Source organism: Bombina bombina, chromosome 1 (genome assembly GCF_027579735.1).
Source record: "Bombina bombina isolate aBomBom1 chromosome 1, aBomBom1.pri, whole genome shotgun sequence".
NCBI classification, from domain to species: domain Eukaryota; kingdom Metazoa; phylum Chordata; class Amphibia; order Anura; family Bombinatoridae; genus Bombina; species Bombina bombina.
Genome location: NC_069499.1, coordinates 1,274,802,427 through 1,274,816,965, shown reverse-complemented (window position 1 = coordinate 1,274,816,965; position 14,539 = coordinate 1,274,802,427). Strand labels below are relative to the sequence as shown.

The following is a 14,539-nucleotide window of genomic DNA, read 5'->3' as shown; positions in this document are numbered from 1 at the left end:
GGAACCTTGGTTTCCCCACAGTCAGAACACAATCTATCTGGTAGTTCAGACATGTTAAACAGGCATAAACTTGATAACAAAGCACAAAAAACGTTTTAAAATAAAACCGTTACTGTCACTTTAAATTTTAAACTAAACACACTTTATTACTGCAATTGCGAAAAAGTATGAAGGAATTGTTCAAAATTCACCAAAATTTCACCACAGTGTCTTAAAGCCTTAAAAGTATTGCACACCAAATTTGGAAGCTTTAACCCTTAAAATAACGGAACCGGAGCCGTTTTTATATTTAACCCCTTTACAGTCCCTGGAATCTGCTTTGCTGAGACCCAACCAAGCCCAAAGGGGAATACGATACCAAATGATGCCTTCAGAAAGACTTTTCTATGTATCAGAGCTCCACACACATGCAGCTGCATGCCATGCTGTCCTCAAAAACAAGTGCGCCATACCGGCGCGAAAATGAGGCTCTGACTATGATTAGGGAAAGCCCCTAAAGAATAAGGTGTCTAAAACAGTGCCTGCCGATATAATCATATCAAAATACCCAGAATAAATGATTCCTCAAGGCTAAATATGTTAATAATGAATCGATTTAGCCCAGAAAAAGTCTACAGTCTTAATAAGCCCTTGTGAAGCCCTTATTTACTATCTTAATAAACATGGCTTACCGGATCCCATAGGGAAAATGACAGCTTCCAGCATTACATCGTCTTGTTAGAATGTGTCATACCTCAAGCAGTAAGAGACTGCACACTGTTCCCCCAACTGAAGTTAATTGCTCTCAACAGTCCTGTGTGGAACAGCCATGGATTTTAGTTACGGTGCTAAAATCATTTTCCTCATACAAACAGAAATCTTCATCTCTTTTCTGTTTCTGAGTAAATAGTACATACCAGCACTATTTTAAAATAACAAACTCTTGATTGAATAATAAAAACTACAGTTAAACACTAAAAAACTCTAAGCCATCTCCGTGGAGATGTTGCCTGTACAACGGCAAAGAGAATGACTGGGGTAGGCGGAGCCTAGGAGGGATCATGTGACCAGCTTTGCTGGGCTCTTTGCCATTTCCTGTTGGGGAAGAGAATATCCCACAAGTAAGGATGACGCCGTGGACCGGACACACCTATGTTGGAGAAATCATTTTTCTCTCAGCAGAATTCTTCATCACTTTTCTGCTAGAGAGTAAATAGTACAAACCGGTACCATTTAAAAATAACAAACTCTTGATTGAAGATATAAAACTACAAATCTAACACCACATTCACTTTACCCTCCCGTAAAGAGACCCTAGTGCTTAGAGACGGCAAAGAGAATGACTGGGGGGTGGAGCTAGAGGGGGAGCTATATGGACAGCTCTGCTGTGTGCTCTCTTTGCCACTTCCTGTAGGGAATGAGAATATCTCAAAAGTAAAGAATGAAGCCGTGGACTGGATACACCTTGCAAGAGAAAAGGCTTAATCTACCCCTACCAGTAAAACTAGGCTTGGAGTAATACCTTCATGCAGTCTTAGAGGATGGATTAGATTTCTTATTCCGTTTGTATTTGTTCCAATATGAAGTGGGTCTCCAGATTGAGCCAGAGAGTTTGAAGGAGTAAATTTTAATTTTCGGTTCTCTATTCTGTCGAAAGTAACAAAAACTATTAGGAGCTTTAAAATTTCCCTTTTGACTTTTTGTCTCGAGGAAGACAAGCTCCCGTGCCTCCAATAATAGTAGAAATAATAGAATCCATTTGAGACCCAAACTATTTCTTTCCTTAGAAAGAGACAATCTAGTTTTAGACATGTCCGCATTCCAGGATTTAAGCCATAGGGCTCTTCTGGTAAGTACAGCTAGTGACATACTTTTGATGTTAATTTTCATAAAATGTTAAAGGGACATTATGCACTCAAAAAATATGGGGTATTTAAATAAAGAATTCAAAGAATATAAAGTTTGTAATTGACATGTATTAGCAATTTTTCTGCTAAAGCTTCTAAAATTGATGACAAAGTTTCACTACATAAGAATACGTTCGTAGGACACACTAGCTACAAAGCAAGGAGTTTTTCCTCGTTCCCTAGCTAGTGTCCTTATAGCCAGCCCCCATGCTGGAGCTGTCAATTACAATCCCCTCCATGACTGTTCCACTGTGCAGGGGAATAGGGAATCTCACTCACTGGGCCCCATGCCCAGCACCCTGTTCCCCTTTCTAATTGTTTACTTGCCTGCCAGCTGTCCCCCTCCGTTTTCAGACTGAGCCCCACAAATTGGCTGTTATTATGTGTTGCAGCATTGTGGGCTGTGCGTGAGTATGATCATGCTTTCTAACATAGCTGAAATGCCCATATTCAATGCTCATACTCACGCACTGCCCACAATGCTGCAACATAGCATATCGCTAAGGGGATAATTGAGCAAATGAGACGTGCACAAAAGCTTGGAGAATATTGCGTATATAGTACATTATACGCAATGTAAACTTTGATAACTAGTAGAGCACCGTGCTTATTAGTCATAAGCTACAAGGAGGAGGCTGCTGGCACGTACTACTACATACGGGGAGTAAAGCAAACTAACACACAATGCACGGTATACCGCAGTATTCACGCACAACACGTCCAGCCTCACATACTGTTATCACTCACAGTTATGCACTAAGATGCCGCGCACATATCTTCAACACCGGTCATATATTTATTATAATGCGTGTGGTGTAGATTCTATGCGGTGGCATCTGAGGACTGTCCGTTCTCCTATGGTCCCTAAACAGAAGCCGAGTGTTGACATTTCTGAATTGTGTAAGAATGCCCATATTCAATATTCATATTCAGCTTCTGTTTAGGGACCATAGGAGAACGGACAGTCCTCAGATGCCACCGCATAGAATCTACATCTATAAGGACACTAGCTAGGGAGCGAGGAAAAACTCCTTGCTTTGTAGCTAGTGTGTCCTACGAACGTATTCTTATGTAGTGAAACTTTGTCATTAATTTTAGAAGCTTTAGCAGAAAAATTGCTAATACATGTCAATTACAAACTTTATATTTTCTTTTAATTTTTTATTTAAATACCCCATATTTTTTTGAGTGCATAATGTCCCTTTAAATATTGCATCGCAAATAAAATTGTTTGCATTTTAAAGTAAATTCAATAGATTTGAATATATATAGTGAACAACTGCTGTGCAAGACTGGTTAACCAGTAAGTAGAAGCAGCAGCCACGTCAGCAATAGATATAGCTGGTCTAAGAATAGTCAGTATGTAAAAGTTCCCTTCTTAGAGAAAATTCAAGTTTTCTGTCTAAAGGGTCTTTAAAAAAGGTACTGTCTTCTAGACGAATAGTAGTATGTTTAGCTAAACAAAATGTTCTAGATAATAAATTCTACCTGCATGACAAAGGTTTGATTGGTGCAGTGTTCTTTAATGTAGGTATTCAAAGTTGTGAAATAAAGAAAAATGATCTCGCCCCTCACATTGGCTAACTCAAAAAATGTCTGTATCTGAAATATAAAAAACAGCAGCTAAGCTAAGTTGCTCACAGCCTCAGCTTTAATAAGCTTTAAAGTATGATAGCAACTTTCGAGTTTACTAAAGGGCTTAGTAAAGCGGAGGCTGAGTGTATTTTTATAAAGAGAAATTCAAGAACAAGGGGTCATGATCTCAAGCTGAAAAGGTAGTAGATTTAGTAGTAATTTGCTAAAGTACTTCTTTACAGAAATGGTAATTGATTCCGGGAATAAACTTCCACAAGATATGGTAATGACACTGTGGAGGACGGACTTTAAGAATGCCTGGGATAAGCATAAGGATATCCTACGAAATAGATACGTTTATACTATTAGGAAATATTGGGCAGACTTGCTGGGTCTACGGCTCTTCTCTGCCGTCAAAATCTATGTTTCTAAGACCAATACAAAAGGAAGAATTCCCAACAGACATGGCAAAATTTCACCCAGTCCAGAAGGGAATAACATAAGCTGACTCCAAAACCTGCAGCATCTTATAGGCTAAGTATATATCGTCCCATGTGCCCGAGTGGGGCACTGCAGAAATAGATTTGCAGAGTTACGAATGCAGAGAGGGCCAATCTGTGGACCTCTCTGCATCGGACAGTGGTGGTGCCGATCGTTGGTGGGTGGGAGCATAAGGAGCAAGGCAGTGGGCGGCCCATCGCTGGAGGCGGGCGGGAGTGGGTGGGACCACTCGACCACGCTACAGGGAATACAAAAAAAAATGCGGCGTTAAGGGGGAAGGAGGGAGTGGGGGCAACGAGGGAGATCCCTCAGAATGGGATCTAGGAGGGTGTAGTGTATTGGGGTGGGGGCAGCTACACTACAGAAAAAAAAATGGGACTTTTATTTTTTTATTTTATAAATTGCCAATTTTGCAGCAAACTGGGTACTGGCAGACAGCTGCCAGTACCTAAGATAGTGGCAAATAGGTAGAGGGGGAAGGGTTAGAGGGCTTTTTTTTTGGGGGGGGGGGGGGAGTTCAGGGAGGGACCTACACTGAAGCAATTATATTTAAAAAAAAAATAAAAAAGGGCTTTTATTTTCATACTGGCAGACTTTCTGCCAGTACTTAAGATGGTGGTGTGACAATTGTAAGGTGGGGGAGGGAATAGAGCTGTTTGAGGGGGGTCAGGGAGGGATCAGGGGGTGGGATGTGCCAGGTGGGAGGCTGATCTCTACACTAAAGCTAAAATTAACCCTACAAGTTACATAATTAACCCTTTCACTGCTGGCCATAATACAAGTGTAGTGCGCAGCAGCATTTAGCAGCCTTCTAACTACCAAAAAAAAACAATGCCAAAGCATATATGTCTGCTATTTCTGAACAAAGGAGATCCCAGAGAAGCATTTACAACCATTTGTGCCATAACTGCACAAGCTGTTTGTAAATAATTTCAGTGAGAAACCTAAAATTGTGAAAAAGTTAACGTTTTTTTTTTTTATTATTTGATCGCATTTGGTGGTGAAATGGTGGCATGAAATATACCAAAATGGGCCAAGATCAATACTTTGGGTTGTCTACTAAAAAAAATATATATAGTTTGGATATGCAAATATAAAAAAGGCTCTATTTCTGTTTAAATGCAGTGATGGCAAAAATGTTAAAAATGCTCTTGTCTTTTGGGGAAGTTTTTGTCTGAAATGCCCAGTCCTTAAGGGGTTAAGCCAGTCTCACTCCCCGGCCCTTGTATCCCCATGTGTATACAGGTAGCCCTCAGTTTACGCCAGGGTTAGGTTCCAGAAGGAATGGTTGTAAATCGAAACCGTTGTAAGTTGAAACCCAGTTTATAATGTAAGTCAATGGGAAGTGAGGGAGATGGGTTCCAGGCCCCTCTCAAAATTGTCATGAGTAACATCTAATACATTATTTTTAAAGCTTTGAAATGAAGACTTTAAATGCTAAACAGCATTATAAACCTAATAAAATAATCACACAACACAGAATATATAATTAAACTAAGTTAAATAAGCAAAAACATTTGCTAAACAGCATTATAAACCTAATAAAATAATCACACAACACAGACTTCACTTGCATTTTTCTGCAAATAGTTCTTTTTATGCATTCCAATCTGGACTGATTTATAGACCGGAAGATCTTGTTCCTTTGAAATCTGCTCGATAGCTCAGGTCTGGTTAAACTGATTAATTTCAGCTTGCTTGGCTTTGCTGCAACACAAGCGGACAGCTCCACCTACTGGCTATTTTAATAAATGCACTGCTTCTCAATGCTTTTCAATAGCAGTCACATGACTGGGAAAAAAGGTTGTTATTCTGAAACGGTGTAAATTGAACCGTTGTAAAACGAGAGCCACCTGAACTTTGTTACTTATGTAGCAGCAGTTGGATCTCATTGTAACATTATTTCAACTGGTTACAAAGGTGTAGTGTTTTTAACATTATGTGACAGCGCAGCAGGAACACATTTTTGCTGTCTTTTAAAATAAATATCAATAAAAGTTATTTTTTATGTTAAATTACTGGCAACTATTTTTCACTTAATTTGTGCACAAAAACAGAATTTATGTTTACCTGATAAATTACTTTCTCCAACGGTGTGTCCGGTCCACGGCGTCATCCTTACTTGTGGGATATTCTCTTCCCCAACAGGAAATGGCAAAGAGCCCAGCAAAGCTGGTCACATGATCCCTCCTAGGCTCCGCCTACCCCAGTCATTCGACCGACGTTAAGGAGGAATATTTGCATAGGAGAAACCATATGGTACCGTGGTGACTGTAGTTAAAGAAAATAAATTATCAGACCTGATTAAAAAACCAGGGCGGGCCGTGGACCGGACACACCGTTGGAGAAAGTAATTTATCAGGTAAACATAAATTCTGTTTTCTCCAACATAGGTGTGTCCGGTCCACGGCGTCATCCTTACTTGTGGGAACCAATACCAAAGCTTTAGGACACGGATGAAGGGAGGGAGCAAATCAGGTCACCTAAATGGAAGGCACCACGGCTTGCAAAACCTTTCTCCCAAAAATAGCCTCAGAAGAAGCAAAAGTATCAAACTTGTAAAATTTGGTAAAAGTGTGCAGTGAAGACCAAGTCGCTGCCCTACATATCTGATCAACAGAAGCCTCGTTCTTGAAGGCCCATGTGGAAGCCACAGCCCTAGTGGAATGAGCTGTGATTCTTTCGGGAGGCTGCCGTCCGGCAGTCTCGTAAGCCAATCTGATGATGCTTTTAATCCAAAAAGAGAGAGAGGTAGAAGTTGCTTTTTGACCTCTCCTTTTACCGGAATAAACAACAAACAAGGAAGATGTTTGTCTAAAATCCTTTGTAGCATCTAAATAGAATTTTAGAGCGCGAACAACATCCAAATTGTGCAACAAACGTTCCTTCTTTGAAACTGGTTTCGGACACAGAGAAGGTACGATAATCTCCTGGTTAATGTTTTTGTTAGAAACAACTTTTGGAAGAAAACCAGGTTTGGTACGTAAAACCACCTTATCTGCATGGAACACCAGATAAGGAGGAGAACACTGCAGAGCAGATAATTCTGAAACTCTTCTGGCAGAAGAAATTGCAACTAAAAACAAAACTTTCCAAGATAATAATTTAATATCAACGGAATGCAAGGGTTCAAACGGAACCCCCTGAAGAACTGAAAGAACTAAATTGAGACTCCAAGGAGGAGTCAAAGGTTTGTAAACAGGCTTAATTCTAACCAGAGCCTGAACAAAAGCTTGAACATCTGGCACAGCAGCCAGTTTTTTGTGAAGTAACACCGACAAGGCAGAAATCTGTCCCTTCAGGGAACTTGCAGATAATCCTTTTTCCAATCCTTCTTGAAGGAAGGATAGGATCCTAGGAATCTTAACCTTGTCCCAAGGGAATCCTTTAGATTCACACAACAGATATATTTTTTCCAAATTTTGTGGTAAATCTTTCTAGTTACAGGCTTTCTGGCCTGAATAAGAGTATCGATAACAGAATCTGAGAACCCTCGCTTCGATAAAATCAAGCGTTCAATCTCCAAGCAGTCAGCTGGAGTGAAACCAGATTCGGATGTTCGAACGGACCCTGAACAAGAAGGTCTCGTCTCAAAGGTAGCTTCCAAGGTGGAGCCGATGACATATTCACCAGATCTGCATACCAAGTCCTGCGTGGCCACGCAGGAGCTATCAAGATCACCGACGCCCTCTCCTGATTGATCCTGGCTACCAGCCTGGGGATGAGAGGAAAGGGCGGGAACACATAAGCTAGTTTGAAGGTCCAAGGTGCTACTAGTGCATCCACTAGAGCCGCCTTGGGATCCCTGGATCTGGACCCGTAGCAAGGAACTTTGAAGTTCTGACGAGAGGCCATCAGATCCATGTCTGGAATGCCCCACAGCTGAGTGACTTGGGCAAAGATTTCCGGATGGAGTTCCCACTCCCCCGGATGCAATGTCTGACGACTCAGAAAATCCGCTTCCCAATTTTCCACTCCTGGGATGTGGATAGCAGACAGGTGGCAGGAGTGAGACTCCGCCCATAGAATGATTTTGGTCACTTCTTCCATCGCTAGGGAACTCCTTGTTCCCCCCTGATGGTTGATGTACGCAACAGTTGTCATGTTGTCTGATTGAAACCGTATGAACTTGGCCCTCGCTAGCTGAGGCCAAGCCTTGAGAGCATTGAATATCGCTCTCAGTTCCAGAATATTTATCGGTAGAAGAGATTCTTCCCGAGACCAAAGACCCTGAGCTTTCAGGGATCCCCAGACCGCGCCCCAGCCCATCAGACTGGCGTCGGTCGTGACAATGACCCACTCTGGTCTGCGGAATGTCATCCCTTGTGACAGGTTGTCCAGGGACAGCCACCAACGGAGTGAGTCTCTGGTCCTCTGATTTACTTGTATCTTCGGAGACAAGTCTGTATAGTCCCCATTCCACTGACTGAGCATGCACAGTTGTAATGGTCTTAGATGAATGCGCGCAAAAGGAACTATGTCCATTGCCGCTACCATCAACCCGATCACTTCCATGCACTGAGCTATGGAAGGAAGAGGAACGGAATGAAGTATCCGACAAGAGTCTAGAAGTTTTGTTTTTCTGGCCTCTGTTAGAAAAATCCTCATTTCTGAGGAGTCTATAATTGTTCCCAAGAAGGGAACCCTTGTTGACGGAGATAGAGAACTCTTTTCCACGTTCACTTTCCATCCGTGAGATCTGAGAAAGGCCAGGACGATGTCCGTGTGAGCCTTTGCTTGAGGAAGGGACGACGCCTGAATCAGAATGTCGTCCAAGTAAGGTACTACAGCAATGCCCCTTGGTCTTAGCACAGCTAGAAGGGACCCTAGTACCTTTGTGAAAATCCTTGGAGCAGTGGCTAATCCGAAAGGAAGCGCCACGAACTGGTAATGTTTGTCCAGGAATGCGAACCTTAGGAACCGATGATGTTCCTTGTGGATAGGAATATGTAGATACGCATCCTTTAAATCCACCGTGGTCATGAATTGACCTTCCTGGATGGAAGGAAGAATAGTTCGAATGGTTTCCATCTTGAACGATGGAACCTTGAGAAACTTGTTTAATATCTTGAGATCTAAGATTGGTCTGAACGTTCCCTCTTTTTTGGGAACTATGAACAGATTGGAGTAGAACCCCATCCCTTGTTCTCTTAATGGAACAGGATGAATCACTCCCATATTTAACAGGTCTTCTACACAATGTAAGAATGCCTGTCTTTTTAAGTGGTCTGAAGACAACTGAGACCTGTGGAACCTCCCCCTTGGGGGAAGTCCCTTGAATTCCAGAAGATAACCTTGGGAGACTATTTCTAGCGCCCAAGGATCCAGAACATCTCTTGCCCAAGCCTGAGCGAAGAGAGAGAGTCTGCCCCCCCACCAGATCCGGTCCCGGATCGGGGGCCAACATTTCATGCAGTCTTGGTAGCAGTGGCAGGTTTCTTGGCCTGCTTTCCTTTGTTCCAGCCTTGCATTGGTCTCCAAGCTGGCTTGGCTTGAGAAGTATTACCCTCTTGCTTAGAGGACGTAGCACCTTGGGCTGGTCCGTTTCTACGAAAGGGACGAAAATTAGGTTTATTTTTTGCCTTGAAAGGCCGATCCTGAGGAAGGGCGTGGCCCTTACCCCCAGTGATATCAGAGATAATCTCTTTCAAGTCAGGGCCAAACAGCGTTTTCCCCTTGAAAGGAATGTTAAGTAGCTTGTTCTTGGAAGACGCATCAGCCGACCAAGATTTCAACCAAAGCGCTCTGCGCGCCACAATAGCAAACCCAGAATTCTTAGCCGCTAACCTAGCCAATTGCAAAGTGGCGTCGAGGGATGAAAGAATTAGCCAATTTGAGAGCATTGATTCTGTCCATAATCTCCTCATAAGGAGGAGAATCACTATCGACCGCCTTTATCAGCTCATCGAACCAGAAACATGCGGCTGTAGCGACAGGGACAATGCATGAAATTGGTTGTAGAAGGTAACCCTGCTGCACAAACATCTTTTTAAGCAAACCTTCTAATTTTTTATCCATAGGATCTTTGAAAGCACAACTATCCTCTATGGGTATAGTGGTGCGTTTGTTTAAAGTGGAAACCGCTCCCTCGACCTTGGGGACTGTCTGCCATAAGTCCTTTCTGGGGTCGACCATAGGAAACAATTTTTTAAATATGGGGGGAGGGACGAAAGGAATACCTGGCCTCTCCCATTCTTTATTAACAATGTCCGCCACCCGCTTGGGTATAGGAAAAGCTTCTGGGAGCCCCGGCACCTCTAGGAACTTGTCCATTTTACATAGTTTCTCTGGGATGACCAACTTGTCACAATCATCCAGAGTGGATAATACCTCCTTAAGCAGAATGCGGAGATGTTCCAACTTAAATTTAAATGCAATCACATCAGGTTCAGCCTGTTGAGAAATGTTCCCTGAATCAGTAATTTCTCCCTCAGACAAAACCTCCCTGGCCCCATCAGACTGGGTTAGGGGCCCTTCAGAGATATTAATATCAGCGTCGTCATGCTCTTCAGTATCTAAAACAGAGCAGCCGCGCTTACGCTGACAAGTGTTTATTTTGGCTAAAATGTTTTTGACAGAATTATCCATTACAGCCGTTAATTGTTGCATAGTAAGAATGATGATTCTGGCAGCGGTGGGATTTGAACCCACGCCTCCAAAGAGACTGGAGCCTAAATCCAGCGCCTTAGACCGCTCGGCCACGCTACCTTGCACAATACGGGCACTTTTGATTGAATAATAAAAACTACAGTTAAACACTAAAAAACTCTAAGCCATCTCCGTGGAGATGTTGCCTGTACAACGGCAAAGAGAATGACTGGGGTAGGCGGAGCCTAGGAGGGATCATGTGACCAGCTTTGCTGGGCTCTTTGCCATTTCCTGTTGGGGAAGAGAATATCCCACAAGTAAGGATGACGCCGTGGACCGGACACACCTATGTTGGAGAAAGCCTATTTTTGAAGTAACCCTGTACACTCACAGGAGAACTTTTTTGTGAAAACTATTTACATGCTTGAATCACTACTATTTGTATAGACCTCAGTTCAATCGATATGAAGGTCTGCAAATAGAGAATAATACTCTTTGTCTCTCTTTTTCTTGGTCTAATGCTAAAAAAAGTGTGTGTATAATCAATATATGTGTATAATATATATATATATATACACACATATACATACATACAGTATATATATATATATATATATATACACACACATATACATACATACAGTATATATATATATATATATATATATATATATATATATATATATATATATTTATACATACACACACAAAGCCAAAAATATTGGCACCCTTACATTTCTGTCAGATAATGCTCCATTTCGCCAAGAAAATTGTTGCAATTACAAATGTTTAGGCATTCTCATGTTTATTTCTTTTGTTTGTACTGGTATGACACAAAAACGTGGAGAAAAAGGCCAAAACTCAAAAAATTTACTAGCAAGGTGTACCTAAGAAAGTGGTGTATATATATATATATATATATATATATATATAGATAGATAGATAGATAGATAGATAGATAGATAGATAGATAGATAGATAGATAGATAGATAGATAAGAGAGAGAGAGAGAGAGAGAGAGAGAGAGAGAGAGTAAAAAATGAATTACACCTTTAACAAATGCATTTTACTGTGAACGAGAATGAAATGCTACAGTGTCACAGATGATCTTAAATTACAAAAATGCAAAAAGAAATTGTATGTCCATACACATGACAAAGAGCAAGTTAAAAGTTCAAGACTGATAACTAAACAAAAGAAAAAAACAACAACATTTATATAGAGAGCAAATAATAATTGGGGAAAACCAAAGTAATGCAATAGAACAGCACGCCCTATAGTAAAGATGTTGGTAACAGAATAGATCACACCTGACAGACAGGAAGTGGTGTCACAAGACAAGTAACAATACATTGTTCTCTTCACTTACAAACAAATAATCAAACAGCTTTAAAATAAAATAAAGATATTGCAGATAAGCAATCATTCCATTCTATGTCATAAAAGTGTTGGGTAAAAAAAAAACAGAACAGAAATTTCAAACTATGATGTAAAGCATATAATCAAATTTATTGAGAATATGAATGTATAAATATATGTGTGTATTCATAAGAGGTACAGCATATAGGACTCAAATTAGCTTGCAAAACAGGAAAAGATATGAGTTAGGTTAAAACGTCCATTTTATTGGATGTATGTGTAAAAATCACAAGGGCACAGCAACACAGATTTTACCATAGCTGTGGTCAAATCTGTGTTGCTGTGCCCCTGTGATGTTTACACATAGATCCAATAAAAGGGACGTTTTAACCCAACTCCTATCCTTTTCCTGTTTTGCAAGCTAATTTGAGTCCTATATGCCTGTACCCCCTTGTTGAATATGTATTTGGCACCAATAGTGGGGTGTGTGGGATAGCCCTATAAAGCATTGGATCTTAAGCCTGATACCATTTTCACTAGGACGGTGGTCTGAGTGTTTGTATGGACAAATCTTTTTGTGGATGTTATACAAACAACTGAGTGGTTTTAGTCCTTGTTAGTTGTAGTAGGTGGCACAAAACAAGTTGCTATTCCCAATGTGTCTTACTGTAAATATGTGTGATAATATGTGGGCTCAATATATGTTAATGTTTTGATGAGTCCTAAATTTTATATTCTCTTTTGGAAAAAAATGGATGTCGAAACTATTTAAGAAATAAATTATGATCCTTTATTTGATTTATGGTAAATTTACCCAATAGTAGTGATGCTAAAGTACAGTTAAACAAAAATTATTACAATTCCTTCAAAGTTTAAAAAAATGACACCGGTGTCTCTATGTATAAAAATGTACATAATATATAAAAAATAAATTAAATTAAAATAATACGTTGAAATCTTATAATTTATACAGTTTTGGGTTTATCACAAGTTGTAATTTCTAACAGAATGTTTGTAGATACAATTTTATAGTGGATAAAACAATAGTTGCTGTATAGTTCATATAGGATACTTTGTTTCAAGTTCAGCTATGCAATTGAGATCTTATCTTAGGCAACTATATATCAAATGTAGAGGTATGTTGGTGCGATTTTTATCACACTATAATATAAGTATACAAATTAGTACCTTGAAGTGTATCTGTTTGATTTCACTTTTGTGAGATAATTGCGGTTAAATAAACGCCGGCTATGCAGTGTTTTGATTAAGTTTCAAGATCAAGCTGGTGGCAGTTCTATATGAGCTGCTGGCGGTTAAATAAATGCCGCTTTGGTTTCCTCTTATTAGTTGGGCTTATCTGTTTGCTGCGAGAAAATTCACTTTTATATAAGTGTTTGGGTAGTTGTCGTGACCGACAAAGGATAAGGTAACTGAGCGGCCACGACAACTACCCAAACACTTATATAAAAGTGAATTTTCTCGCAGCAAACAGATAAGCCCACCTAATAAGAGGAAACCAAAGCAGCATTTATTTAACCGCCAGCAGCTCATATAGAACTGCCACCAGCTTGATCTTGAAACTTAATCAAAACACTGGCATAGCGGCGTTTATTTAACCGCAATTATCTCACAAAAGTGATATCAAACAGATACACTTCAAGGTACTAATTTGTATACTTATATTATAGTGTGATAAAAATCGCACCAACATACCTCTACATTTGATATATAGTTGCCTAAGATAAGATCTCAATTGCATAGCTGATCTTGAAACAAAGTATCCTATATGAACTATACAGCAACTATTGTTTTATCCACTATAAAATTGTATCTACAAACATTCTGTTAGAAATTACAACTTGTGATAAACCCAAAACTGTATAAATTATAAGATTTCAACGTTATTATTTTAATTTAATTTATTTTTTATATATTATGTACATTTTTATACATAGAGACACCGGTGTCATTTTTTAAACTTTGAAGGAATTGTAATAATTTTTGTTTAACTGTACTTTTAGCATCACTACTATTGGGTAAATTTACCATAATCAAATAAAGGATCATATTTATTTCTTAAATAGTTTCGACATCCATTTTTTTCCAAAAGAGAATATAAAATTAGGACTCATCAAAACATTAACATATATTGAGCCCACATATTATCACACATATTTACAGTAAGACACATTGGGAATAGCAACTTGTTTTGCGCCACCTACTACAACTAACTATAACTCTTTAAACTTTGGGATAAAGTTTACTTCAGGTGTGCTAGATTCCCCACCAGCTAGACAGTCTAAACCTACCAAACATTTGGTTTTAGTCCTTGTTAGGTATTCCACTTTGACGGATGGCTTCGGATTCACAGCCTGTATCAGACAGGCTTGCAGAGAGGCGCTCTGGAACGTTGCGGTCTCGTCGGACCAGAAGCGACTTCACAAATGGGCGTGCCCTTACTCGTTTCATGAATCCTGTGTTCACTTCGTCAGAGGACAAGGACTAAAACCACTCAGTTGTTTGTATAACATTCACAGGTATTTTCCACCATCAATATTTTTACTTTATTCATCGATCTTGTGCAAACGGAACTTTAAAGCCAACATCACTGACATGATTGTGACTTTTAT

At 39.9% G+C, this 14,539-nt stretch overlaps 1 protein-coding gene and 1 non-coding gene across 2 annotated transcripts in view; both read right to left on the bottom strand.

Annotated features, from left to right (window-relative positions):
- Positions 1–14,539, bottom strand: part of ZC3H18 (zinc finger CCCH-type containing 18) — a 589,339-nt gene that overhangs the window by 525,453 nt on the left and 49,347 nt on the right. The window lies entirely within an intron of this gene.
- On the bottom strand, positions 10,589–10,670 carry TRNAL-UAG (transfer RNA leucine (anticodon UAG)). Its single transcript has one exon. It is a non-coding gene; the product is annotated as a tRNA-Leu (tRNA).